Genomic DNA, 14,694 nt, shown 5'->3' with positions numbered 1-14,694 from the left:
GTACAAGAGAAAGGCTTTTATTTTAACATTTGATGTCATCTTCGCATTGGATTTCCTCCATCCTTCAGTTTTGCTACAAAAGATTTTAATTCATTTAACTTTAATTACAAGTTTCAAATTACTTCGGAGGGCGACAAGCAGGGGAGCTGAAACCTGAGCTCGCTCATTTTCCACTTTGATTACAGCTTCTTCAGCTAGAAACTGGCTTTCAGCATATCTGCTGAGGAATGATATGCTGAGATCGCACAACAGTTATTTGGTGGTCATGAGAAAACTAAAAACTGACGGCCTCTCAGGTGCTCCCAACACACCTCTTCTGAGCCAACCATCTGCCACATTTACTTGTGCTGGAATTACATGAACAAGATACCTACCTGACTACTTGTGGTGTTGCTGTTGCTTTTTTCAAACGGATTGTTCATTTGCAGAGTGTAGGTAAATGTCACAGAGGTGTATAAAGTCTTTAATGATCATTGCTAAATAACGTAAGTCTTTCTCACAGGCGTACGTGTAACCTGCAAACACTATGCTGTGATTATATTCTTACTAAAAATTTGGGCTGCAACTAATGATTATTTTCATTGATTAGTTGTTTGGTATATAAAATGTCAGAAAATTGTGAAAAATATGAAGCAAGCATCCTCAAATGTCACATTTTGTCCACAAGAGTCTTGTGCTGTGTATGAATTTGGATACTTCCGAAGTATACTTACATGCAGTGTACACTATGTACTTGCGTAGTGCGTGAATTTCGACAGGGTAGTTAAATTCTAACTGCGCCCCTTCTTTTTAATGACGAACTGATACTGGGTGGACCAATATCGCCAACATTATACCTCATTTGTCCCCGCCAAAATACCTGCCAGCTTGCTCACTTGACTTCCATTCAGTTTAATTAAAAATTAATAAAAATAGCTGTACTTTTACTTGCTTGTGTGTGCAGACACAACCGCTGCAGCTTTCTCAGCTGCCATTTTCACAAGTTGGTAGGTTGGTGGTCCCTCCCCTTCTGCTATGTAGTCAAGTGTCCAGCGTTCCACACTCTTTTTTAAACTTTTTGACCAAGTACACCATCAAGGTACTCAATAGTGCACTGTATTTTGCCATACTTGTCAGTATGAACGCACTTGTGCACTCAAAATAGCAAGTGTGAGTATGGAAGATCAAGAATTGTGACACAGCTTCAGTCTTTCAAATATCCTTATTCCAGTGGTGGCCTCCCTCTTCAGCCAGTCAGTCCTCCATGTGCCCTGGCTTTGCCTCCAAGTGCAACAGAGCTGTAAACCACACTGGCTCAGCTCGGTTATACACACTCATTACTATTTCACCAGCAGCGGAACAACAGCGCCGACAGCTCCTGTGTCCCCCGCATTAATAAGAGAAAAAGCACCATCGCAGCATACAGTGGTTTACCTTTACAATCTGCCATCACATGCAGCAGCCTGGTAAACACATGCTGGCCCGCACACACAACTATGATTACAGACAATTAAATAAGGCTTCCATGTAGGGCTGCACAATATATCGCCAGAGCATCGTCATCGCAATGTGCTCTTGCGCAATAGTAACATCGCAGAACAGTGCCATATCAAGCGAGTCAAATTAACTCAACCACCTCAACTTTTTTGCTGCTTGATAGAAAAGGAAAACTTAAGACAGTTCTCATTTTCCATCAGCAATTGAAGTAATCTGGTGAAACTTCCTGTATTTTTTCATATCGCAATATATATCGCAGAAAAGAAAAATATTGCAATGTTCGTTTTTTCCAATATCGTGCAGCCCTACTTCCATGGTGGTCTGTTCAGTCCTACAGTAGGTCGATATGTTCATACTGTGTCCCATCATATTATAAAAAAATCTTTTATATAATAAAAGCGCTGGTGGAAGAAGCAATAAAATTTAACAATTTCGCCACAAAAAACCTCTCCAATACTAGTGACTCAGGGATTAGTTTTTTTGTGTGACCAGTTTTTTCATGTAACAGTTTTTGTTTTAAATATAAAAGAAATTCGGTTAAATTTTATTTTAAAGCAAATTCTTTTAAATTAGTTTAAACTTTTATGGGTTTTTTGCCAACCAGCAAAACATTGATATTCTGTAAAAACCTTGTTCATATTTCCAATTTGGGGAAGTATTATCTAATCATCTTCAATGTGTTACGGACTTAAAATAAGACTGCTTTTTATAGTTTCTGAAACGCAGAGATTTTGGAGATATCACTTTATATTAGGAGCTACCAGTTGTAACTTTTCCTTAGCAGATTTTGGTATGCTGTGCTAAGTACCGATAAATTGGCAATGAAAGACTGGCCAGATTTGTTCTCTCCTGTATTTATTCTGTGATCAGAAAACTCTTTATGTTGGCAAAGTACTTGTACAACTACTTGTACTTAGACAAAAGTGAGAAATGAGAATTCTGGTGCCTTTTTTTTTACATGAAAAAAAGTGGTTTGTAGATAAAAATATTTAAAGTAATGAACTGAAAAAACAGAATTTGCTAAATAACTACAGCCTTCTTAAAAATCTAGTAAAATCAAAAGTCTCATATTTTCGTCATAAAACTGAACTAATAGTAGAAAGTCTAGTAGGTAAAATGCCCACTTCTAAACACTTTGCAGTATGGTACTTGAGTAGATGTACTTCAGTACAGGTTAGGCATGTGTACCTTGTGTGACTGCAGTGTAGCGAGAACCTGAACCAGAAACCTCTAAGATAATCAATGCGATAAACTTGGTAGTAGTGTCCAAAGCAATTTAACTGTCAATAAAAGCCCCTCGCAGCCGCTGTGATTGGCTTAAGGTCTATTGTTGGCAGTGCAACAGTCTGTCATGGTCTACACAGATACTTCTAGAAGATTTCACTCAGTCAGAAAACTGAATCAAACTAAGATTCATTGCGTTCACTTTCATGCAGTAGGACATGTCGGTCAAAGATATATGGCAGTGAGCTGGTAATGAAGATATATCCTTATTACATTTAGCTATACTGTATCTTCAAAATAACACAGTATTACACTGCCCTGCAAAAATGCAGCAGCTTACAGCACATTATTGAGGGAAGACCGGAATCTTACTTTAAACATTTGTTTTTACCAGGGCTGCCACCTAATAGTCGACTAAACAAACAGGAAGCTTCTGGTCTGAGACGTGAATCCAACACGTAAGTCTATTAAACCTGCATTCTATAGAAGGAGGAATGCTGCCAAGGAGCGCTATAAAAAATCCTGGTGATTATGTGATGTGACAGTGTGTAGTTAGCACTGTCACACTTCAACCAAAGGCTTTTTTGGTACCAACTGCAATCCTATAATTCACGCATCCCATATCCAGCTGGTCGGCCGTTCAATAATAGAGTAATGAGTAATTGGAGGGAAAAAGTCAGATGAGTCAGATGAGAATAGACCGGTCCTGAGTATGCTGACCTCATGCGTAAGACCAAAACTGTTTTGCCTAAGATCTATGATAGAAACAGGCCGGCCTGGCTGATTGGTTGGTTTTTAACAAAAGCTTGCATGGATGAGTGAGTCCCGCACACAACAACCACTGATTCTGGGAGACAGATAATGTTTGTGAGATTACTGTGCCGAGCCCACCAACAACCCACAGCCTGACCAATCCGCACTGACAGGAAATTACATAACAATGACTGTTCAACACTCCCGGAGGATTCAGCCCGCACCACAACAATCTACCTATCCTGGCTCCCTCTTTATCGGGAGGAAAGGAGCAAACAGATGAGGAGCAGCAGACAGGAAAGTCTGGCTGTGCAGACCTCTCTCCCAACTGTATGTACCTGCTAATCCTGAGCGTGATTTGTGGGATTGCGTGCAGAGCCAGTCTTAGATAACACAAAATGTTTATTTCACCAAAGATAAGTACAGAAGTGGGAGGAAATGGGCACAGGGATGTCATGTTCACATACACTTCACCTCATACTTCCACATACCTGGAAGGTGGATACAAGAGAGTTTGGGGCTGCAGTGCGAGTTGCAGGCAGTGGTGATCTGTGTGACAACCGTGTAGCTGGGCGTGTATGGTGCTGCTGCCAGTTGCTCACTGGGGTCAGAAGTTAGAGAAATATGTGAGGTTACAGCTGTACAGAGGCAAGAGGAGACTGCAGGCCGGAGCACACACTGTAAATTAAGTATGCACTGAGCACAGCTGCTTGATTATATGAAACATTTAAACCTTGATTGTCATAATAATCACTGTTTTTCTCATTTTGCACTCACATAGTCACTAGCAGTATTTATGTCACAGCAGATTTTCCCTTGAGAATCACAGAATCCACACTGGTCATCATCAATCATATAGTTTAAAAACAAATTACTACCAAATCAATAACAACCCACTTATAAGAAATAAAAAATGTTGGAAAAATGTTCCTCTCTCACAGGAGGTCTGTGGCCAATAGCATATTGCAGATATACTGGTATCAGATATATCGGTGAGGAAGTGAGGAATGAGTAATGACAAGCTTTTTAATTTCAACTGCTCGGTACAAATCTTGGTCACCACTTTTTAAAAATAAAAACTGTAAGGGGTCTTCATCAAAAATGTTTATGTTGTGTTTATGTGCAACTATTACTTTCCGTATCAATTATTGTTTTTTAATTCCAAAATTGTAACTGATTCATCATTCATCAACTTTAAGATGTTAAAAAAAATATGGAAAATACCCATCTTTAAATTACTCGTTTTGTTTGACCAACTGTCAAAGCCCAAAAATATTGAATTCACAGAGTGTATAAAACAAACAGAGAGGATCAGATTTGAGAGGACGAACCTGGAGGGAGGTTGACAATTTGCTTAATAAATTGTATTAATGCAATTTAAATGTATCACCCAATGTGTAGAAACTTATCATTGATCCATGTGTTCTATGTGTTTCACTCTGTGTCCTAGTATTACCTCGTCATTGCTCTGAGGCTTTGCTGGAACTAAACTAAATGATCATCAACATTATGTTGCCAATGCTATATTTCGGACGATAGTTTGTTTAGGTCATGTGGTACATTAGACAACCATTACTCATGGACACATAAGAACACATTATACTATGCTCTATGAGTACAGTACACGCCTTCTATTAATATATTATTGTACAGATACATTCATCAGAGGTCGGGGATACTGCAAACACATTTTCAAGCAACTACACACACACACACACACACACACATACACAGAGTACGACTTGTGCATTCGCTCTGGTTCTTGCTCTCCACTCGTGTGTGTTAATATGCTCCCCATGTGGCGCTGCAGGCTGTGGTAATTATAGAAACTCAGCTGGCAGACACATCACAAGAGAGAGGTACATTTAAAGTCATGTGCAGCAGCGTGGATACAGTACATGTATACAGGCACATGATCCAAAGCGCGCACGCACACGAGCACACACACACACACACGCGCGCGAAAAATGGTTGTATAAAAAATAATCATCCATGTTAACTGCATTGTGATCAAACTTTCTTATGTTGAATCCCCTGTAAAGGTTTATCATGAATGTTTGGTCACATTTATAATTTCAAAGTTGCAGATAAACTGTTTAATATTCCCGTCAACTAACATATAACCAGCAGACGCAGACCGCTCCGGGAAGTAAAGCCTGCATTATATTAGTGGCAAAGCCCAGGCACACTTAGGGTTCAACAATGCTGCTGAGCTGATCAACCCCCTTACAGTCACAATTGTAATGCCCCTGCCCAAATATAAAGAGATGTGGGGCTTAACCCACTTCTCAACAGAATCCCAATCCTCAAACAGGCTGACCAGCGCAACGTCTGCCAGTGTGTCCAATAAACCCTCTTGCAAACGACAAGTCTATCTCCACGAGAACCAACAGAACAGAAGATGGGAGGGATGCACCAAAAATGAGAAATATTAGCCGAAGCAGAAACTGAATTTAATGTAATAATTTGCCGAATACTGAACACCGAACAAGTACATTCACACTTTTTCCATTTATTATTTTTTTAACATTGCATAAATTAAATAGTCAAAATGTGCTTTTTACTCAGTGTTTCCCACAGGATTTGGAGAGACTATGGTGGGTCGGTCCAAGGCCCAAGAACGTCCATTTACTTTTAATGTACACATGATGTAATAAGTTTTGTACTTTCTGTGAATATAATCCAATTAATCTCATTTCCATACTGTATAGACAACTTATTTTGAAAACCGGACGTTGTCACATGTGTATCCAACGAGGGTTAAAATGAAGGGCAACTGGACTTGGTTGAAGATACTGGAAGACGTTTCGTCCCTCATCCAAAGGACTTCTTCAGTTCTGACTGACTGGCAGGGAAACTCAGCTATTTAACCTCAGTGGGGTCGTTATCCCGGGTCATCGATACCGCTGGTTCGTTAGTATTCCTTGGTGTTGTGACGACGGTCGTTACAGTCGTTGAGACTACCTGTGGCCAAGACTGAACGACCATCGTTGGTATCTTCACCTGAGGCCAATAGGTTACGTTTGTTGAGTTTCCTGGGAAGTGATGAAAGGACAGCATTGTAAGTGGGGGATAAGTGGTGGCGTAGACCCCCTCCCCTGTTCAATGACGGCTTCTCGACCCTGGTGTAGATGGCTTCCTTGACACCTCTTTCAAACCATCCATCTTCTCTGTCTAAAATGTGCACCTGGTGGTCCTCAAACGAGTGTCCTCTGTCCTTCAGATGTAAGTAGACTGCAGAGTCTTGACCTGAGGAGTTGGCCCTTCTGTGTTGAGCCATGCGTTTGTGTAGTGGTTGTTTAGTCTCCCCAATATACAGGTCTGTGCATTCCTCACTGCATTGGACCGCATACACTAGATTGCTTTTCTTGTGTTTGGGTGTGCGGTCTTTGGGGTGTACCAGCATCTGTCTTAGTGTGTTCTTGGGTTTAAAAAACACAGGGATGTTATGTTTGTTAAAAATCCTCCTGAGTTTCTCTGATACTCCAGACACGTATGGAATCACAATGTTGTTGCGTTTGACCTTCTTTTCCTCCTCCCCTGTAGTTTTGTTCTTCTTGGATCTTGTAGCTGTTTTCACAAAGGTCCATTTAGGGTCTCCACAGGCTGTAAGTGCCCCCTTCAGGTGGTTCTGTTCCTTCTCTCTGGCTTGGGCGCTTGTTGGTATGTTTTCCGCTCTGTGGTGCAGTGTTCTCATGACCCCTAGCTTGTGCTCCAGTGGGTGGTGTGAATCGAAGAGTAGGTATTGGTCTGTGTGTGTGGGTTTTCTGTAAACACCAATCTGCAGGCTCCTGTCCTCTTCAATGTGTACAGCGCAGTCCAGGAAGGCCAAACTGTTGTTGTGAACATCTTCTCGTGTGAACCTGATGTTACTGTCCACAGAGTTGATGTGTTCTGTGAAGGCTTGCACTTCCTGGCTTTTAATTTTGACCCAGGTGTCGTCCACATATCTGTACCAGTGGCTCGGTGCTGTTCCTCTGAAGGAGTTGAGGGCTTTGCTCTCCACTTCTTCCATGTAGATGTTGGCCACAATCGGGGATACCGGTGAGCCCATGGCACAGCCATGCTTCTGTCTGTAGAATCCACCGTTGTACTGGAAGTAGGTGGTGTTTAGACAGAGGTCGAGTAATTTGCAGATTTGGTCAGGGCTGAGGCTAGTTCTGTTGTCCAGGGTGTTGTCTTGTGTTAGCCGTTTCCTAACGGTTTCTACTGCCTCTATGGTGGGGATGCAGGTGAACAAAGAAGTCACGTCATAGGATACCATGGTTTCATCTGGATACAGTTTTAGTCCTCGAACTTTGTTTACAAAGTCAATAGAGTTTTGGACGTGGTGAGGCGTGTTTCCCACCAAAGGAGCTAAGATGGTAGAAATGTGTTTGGCAATGTTGTAGGTGACCGAGTTAATGCTGCTGATAATCGGCCTGAGTGGGGCTCCTTCTTTGTGTATCTTGGGTAGTCCATAAATGCATGGAATGGATTCTCCAGGATACAAACGGTAATATTGTTCACGGGTGATGGTGTTGTCTTTCTGTAACTGTTGTAGACATGTGTATCCTCGCGCTAAGTTCACCAAATCCGACCCAATTTGTCAAATAATGTTGTATGTGGTTCTCAGCCCAATCCCAAAGACTCACAGACTTTGAGGCGCGTTCCCGGGAAGTCCGTGAGGGCTTAGAGCTGTCCCACTGTCAAACCGTCAAGTGCGTAAGGGCTCTCTCGCGGACATTTTAAGCGCTTTATAGCCCCTTTTCGTAATTCCGCATTTCTGCAGACTTTGGCTGAGGGAACTGCCCACAATTCATAGCGGTATGACGTGAAACACAGGGGTTACCAGGGGAATCCCGGAAGCGAGAGAAATATCACGGCAAATCCACGTTATAAGAGAAGAAGAAAACAGTAAACAAGCATCGACACCTTATGTTAAATTGTTGTTTTCTTAACTTAAGATGGTGCATAGAACACATGAAGTCAGAGGAATGCAATTACCTTATTACTCACTTCGTTTATTCCACTATTTATTTTAGTTTTTGCTTGATGATGCTATTTGAGTCTATGTATTTGACCAGCAATAGTATTATTGATTAATTATAAATATATATTGACATTTAGGCTACCTCTCCTCCACTCTGTAGGGCAAGAGCCTGCAGGACTAAAAAATAAGGCAAGGCATTTTGAGCCATTGCAGCCCCTTGCACTCAATCACTTTTCGAGTGACGTCAGTAAAATTTGTGTGGGTTTAGGGTTTAGGAGGGACATTGGGATTGGGCCCTCGTATTGCCTAACAACACTTCACAGCGGGGGCGTAGCTAGACTCTCAGCACAGTGGGGGCGGAGCTTCATCGTGGGCCCACCTGCTACAAGGTCATATTAACCAAGTTTACATGACCCCAGACTCACTCCGAAAGTCCACAGAGTCAGTCTGCTTCACTGCTGCCAGAGCAGCCTTTCTACTAAATGTTTGTGCTCACACCAGAAGCGCTGCAGTGCGTCCATAGACTGAGTGTGTCAAGGAAGCGTCAGACACAGAAACGGCAGAAAATTCGGTTAAATTTTCAAAATAAAATACCCGTTACAGACTTCCGATCGTATATCAACAATAAACACAGTTGTAAATCAGACAAAAAAGAAACACTATGTAGCCTACTTAATCATAGTAGAAGCTCAAAAAGAAGCACTAATCACGACATCAATAAAATCTAAACATGTCGGCAAAGTCCGGCAGGTACACTCTTATTCTGAAATGCTCCCTGTGGTAGTTGCTAGACCCATCAAGACGAGAAATGAAAGCGATCCACAGAGAGCTTTGAAGAATGTAAATTGCTGTAAATTAACCGCTGCGCACACGCAGCCTAAGTCACTCCCTCAGAATTCCCATGATGCATAAGGGTGAAGGGAGTTTTGTTAAAATGTGCCAATAAGTTTGCCATTTGTTTGAAATACAAATGTTACTTTATGATTTATGTTTATTAAAACGTGTCTCATTAGAATCTAGTGTGTTTGTTGGTGATTGTCATTCTTGTGGTGGTTTTATCATTGAAACCAGGAGTGAAGGGACTGTTTCATTTGATAAGAGCTGCTGAATTCTCCCATCATAGCGTGTAGTCGTACCGATATTTTTAATTCGTGTCCACTACAATCAACTGAGCTAAACGTTGTAGTCCACGTAGTGGGCCCCCTACCAGCCGGGGCCCTGGGTTGGTTGTCCCCATGCACCCACGCTACCTTCGCTTATGCTTCACAGCCTCTCTTCAGGTAGGACTCTCATACTGCAACACATGTCTCTGTAATGACAGAAAATGACAGGATAAAGTCGCTAACCTGTCAGTTTGCACTAGTGATATGCGGATCGATACTAAAGTATCGATATTTCTGATACTGACATTTCCTGCTCTAGGATCGATACTCATATAAAAGGATCGATATCTAAAGTCAGTCATTTGGAGTGTGTTTTATTATTTATTAGTATCTTACTGTCACCAGGATGGTCTAATTATACTCGGTTGATAGGAACTACTTTTCCTTCCGCCTGTCAAAGTCATGCATGCGCTGCGGCTCTGTGATGGAGCTTCTTTGAAGTGAGCCGCTGCAGCCCTTTACATTTCCCGCCTCTGAATACTGACTCTGGCCGACTTTAAAAGCAGTCACGTCTGTATTTTAGCTGTGAAGGTAATAATGTTGCTCTGTGTGATGTGTGTGCAAAGAGAGTAAAATACTTGGCAACAGCGCAAACTTCGCTAAACATCTGAGATTAAGTCAAAATATGATGTTATGAAGCGGTAGTTCTGAGCAGGATATTTTATTATAATTAAAGAATATGATAGTAGTTTGATGTCCTGGTATTATGCAGCTATTATTTGGAATTGGTAAGCCTACAGCCTACTCTTATTATAGAGAGGAGGCGCCACAGGAGGGCTCTCGGTGTGACAAGCTAGCCCTGTGTGCACCGCACAGTAAGAGGAGGATAGGATGGAGGCGGGGCCTGTGGAGCTCAGACAGGGTCATTGTCAGTCAGTCAGAAGGAAGGAAAGCAGGAGACAGCCTGAGGAAGAGAGAGGTCAAGGAAAAGAGGAAGGGAGCAACATTTGTTTTTTTCCACTAAACTGCCCTTCAATGCACATGCTGCACGTGATGTGAATATTCAGCACATAAAGCTATGTGACGTCTATTTTTAGCAGCTATAAGGCATTCATTATTGTAAAACCACACACACCAAAACACAATAAAAGGATCATAATATAAAGCTTTTTGTCAAAAAAACAGCTTTATTTTATGATCCATTTGTTGCAGCCTGATTTGCTGTGTTGGGCATAGGACTATAACCAACAATTATCAGTTGTTTTTAATTATTCAATTAAGCATTTAGTCTACAAAATGTCACAATTTAGCAAACAACATGCCCATTACTATATTCCACAGCCCAGGTTGATGTCTTCACATGCCTTATTTATTTCATCCAACAAACTTTTCAAAACAAAAAAGGTTGGAAATAAAACAGAGAAAAAGAAGCAAATTCTCACATTTGAAGCTGGAACCAGAGAATGTTTAGGGGTTTTGACGATTCATTTTTTCATCAGTCAAGTAATCGATTAATCATTGAACTGTTTCAATCATTGAACATACTCTAATTTTGTAGTCTGATTCCTTAAAAATTGCCTTTGATGGAAAACACTATGACAATGGTCAGTGTCATCAGCTATTTAATAAAAAAGACATTGCTGTTTTGTTTTAATGTACAGATCATCAATTGCCACACTAAACAAAAGCAGGTAGTTAAAGGCCTGCAAACCCGTGCAGGTAAGTTATTCTGCACACCACTTTGAACACATGAAAAATGTAGACGTTAAATGTTGTGTCATCTTATGAAACACAGATGTGAGTTTATTCATTAAGGCTGATGGGACAAGACACTGACTGGAGCCACCGCCATATAAATGTGACCCAAAAACAAACAAAAAAAGTCGAGTCTCCGGGGCAGGGATTAGAGAGATCAGACCAGCTGTAAGGCTTCTGCTGTTGCTACACATGTCAATTACATAAATGCAGCTTCTCGTCTCCACGCCAGCATCAGGACCCCCCCGCCCCACTGCTGACGCTCTGCTCGACGTGGCACTCGATAGCTCAGATGTTCAGGTACTCTTGACACCTGAACAAACACCATGTTGCCATGCAACAGCATCAGCAGGTTGACCCACTTCTGCAAGAAGAGGGGATTTAAGCACTGAACCTCTTACAGGACGAGCCAAGTGAAATTCTAAATTTTTCTTCTTGTCAAAAACAAATTGCATGAAAAAAACAAAACCAACTGTGTGTCTTTAATCTATGTATGTCTTTCAACAACTATCAAATATCATGTTTAGGACTCTCATGCCCACGCAGTAAATCTTTGGGTCAAAAATGTGCTAATAATTTAAGCCAACATGGAAGAGATGTCAAAGTGTTCAGATGAAGGACAGTCGAGTGATTTTGTCTTAAAAAAGGCTCAGTAATTTTCTAAAACAGCTGGGCACTGTAGTTTATATAAGACATTACTCAAACATGAGCAATAGTGCATTTGCTTGGGACTATTTTTAGTCGCAGATTAATACACATTTGGTGTGCTAAGTGAGTATTTCCGGCACTAGGATGGTGTGGTTTAAAATAAATTACACTGCCCATATTTGTGGTGATAAGAAACCCACTGTAACGGCGTATGTCAGTCGTTTTTTCTGTTCATAGGGGTGGACAAAACAATAACAATCGCATTTTTTTGAAATAACAATATAAGAAATGTTCAATAAATACTTAATACATTTGATTTTATTAACTTAAATCATACACGAATTAATTTGTTATTAAGATGTTTATTTTGTTGAGGAAAAAGGACTGAAAAAAACTTTTACTTAATTTTACTTAAACATATTTGTTGACAAAGATTTTATCATAATTGTTTTGAATGTTCTGCCTCAGATTTGTGAAGTGATCCACAAGTGTTGACCATAAAGAAGAGTTTAAACCACAATTAACCATCAGGTTTCTTTAACTTTCACTCAGGAGCAAAAATCAGCCTTTAAACTCGAAAGAAATAACGATTTGATACTTATCGTGATAAAAATTTTGGCCATATCGTCCAACCCTATCTATTCATGGATTAATCATTTAGTCAAGAAATAGTCATCAAAAGATTCTGAGAGAAGAAAGTGATAGAAAATAACAAGGACTAAATCTTTACATTTGAGAAGCTGGAAGCAGAGATATTGGCCATTCTTTCTTGATTAATCAATTATCAAAATTGCATTGCAGTTGGGGAGGAAATTCCAGGGCAACACTCTTTGTAATGTCTCGGGAAATGAAACGGATGTTGTTGTTGTTTCTGCTTAAGTGAAGAATCACGCCTTCGCTAATGTATACTGTTGAAAAGAAAAACAGTCTGCTCACTTTTTGTTGGTTCAATGTCAACACTCTCCTATAAAAAGAGTTCTTGGAACATAAAAAATATATTAAAGAACTTTTAAAAAAAAAAAAGCAAAACTGGCCCACATCTTCAGTTGCTCACATTTTCTGTAAACCTGGTGCTTGGTACCTTTGTGCCATAGTTAAGAACACAAAGAACACCTGAGAGGTGTAGCCTTCAGCGCGCTGTTAGCGGGGGACTGAATTTGACTGATTAGTGCAGTGAGTGACCTGTAACTGCACCACAGACGGGCAGCAGCTACAAGCGAGGCGAAGCCATTAGTGACACACGTGCACACTTACTGGAAATGTCCCACTCAGCACAATGAGGGTGGAACCCGATGCTACTGCCAGGACAGCACACACTGCTCACACATTTCCACTGCTGACTGACAGAAAGGACAAGATTGAGATTCAGATGGCCGCTGAGATCTGCTACACTGCTCACAGCAGAGCGTGCTACGTGAGGTGTTGCTGGTCCCACTACTGATGGGGGACACTGAGAATGATCTGACCTTGGATACATATCGCCAGTTTATTAGGTACACCTAGCTGAAACGAATGCAGTCACACAACAGTCCTGCAAAACAAATCCTACCTTCATGAAGGTTATAACAGGTGTTGATTCTGCCTTTTGGTCGTTTAGGAGACTGCGACAGAGGTGTTATAAAGTGTATTTGAAGGTAATTACACATTTTAAAGAACTGTCATTACTTTACAACACCATTACTCCATTTAAAAATGTTTGATAGCATTATATTTCTTGAACGGTGTATTGTTTAAGACTGGAATTTCTGGTTTGTAATGCAATTGAATTGTATAGCATCATAGTGAGAGGTGTGTCTAATATGTCGTCCCCCCTCACTGATATAAACAGGTATAAACAGGTGGCCAAAATAGCTCTGATTATGATGCAATCCAGCACCACAAACTACAGCCTCGAAAATCACCATGAAGTTTAAACTAAAACTATTTAAACAAAGCTGAACGTGATTTATTGCAGGGTTGTTGCATTAATTTAAGACACTTAATGTTAACACTTAAACTTAACAACCTGGCAACTGAATGTATACACCACATAATATCCTCAATAAAAAGAAATAAGTGTGAGTGGAGACAGCAGAATATTAAAATCACTGCCAACCTGTCCCAACCAGGATCTTTTTTTACTCTTTGTTTGAGCCACGTAGTTAAAATACTACACAAAAGTACATGCTGAGCAACATCTTACTCAAAAACAAACATTTCTTCACCACCCACTATAATTTAGCCTCATCTCCTGCAGCCTATAATTTCCTCCTTCTGCTGGTTCAAGCACACAAGGTCTTTTTTTCTGGATCCAAACAGCTCAGTATTCAACAAGATTGTCCACCTGGTTACATAATGAAGGCAGAAAAGTATTATTTTAATACTTGAACACGCAAGATCCCACTTTGTCTGCTGTTTGACTCACCAGGAGCAGCTAGTCAGCTAGTGGTAAAGTCTATCTCTGGGGTGCAGCAGGTGTTGTTGTGTGGCTCTAAATTCATTCATAAACAGGGTAAACAGCTGGCGTCACAGTCCACTGTCGTCGTGTTAATGCAAACAGACCGCAGCTCAACTTGACAGCTACCACAGTCAGCACATTTAGCTTCACCCGGCAAGCGAACCAAATCGCTTCTAGTCACACTATTCAAATGTGAAGGTTTTATTTCGCTATAACGCCGGGTTTTCATAAAAGAAGTCATAAAAGAAGCTGAGAATATTACCGCTTTGCTCCGCTGAGTCCCTCAGAGATGTCCGACTGCTCCCTCGATCCATCTATTTACTGTC

Source organism: Micropterus salmoides, unplaced genomic scaffold (assembly GCF_014851395.1).
Source record: "Micropterus salmoides isolate LMB-PRFRI ecotype aquatic unplaced genomic scaffold, ASM1485139v1 Ms_hic_scaffold_15, whole genome shotgun sequence".
Taxonomy (NCBI): Eukaryota; Metazoa; Chordata; class Actinopteri; order Centrarchiformes; family Centrarchidae; genus Micropterus; species Micropterus salmoides.
This window is presented reverse-complemented; position numbering follows the sequence as displayed.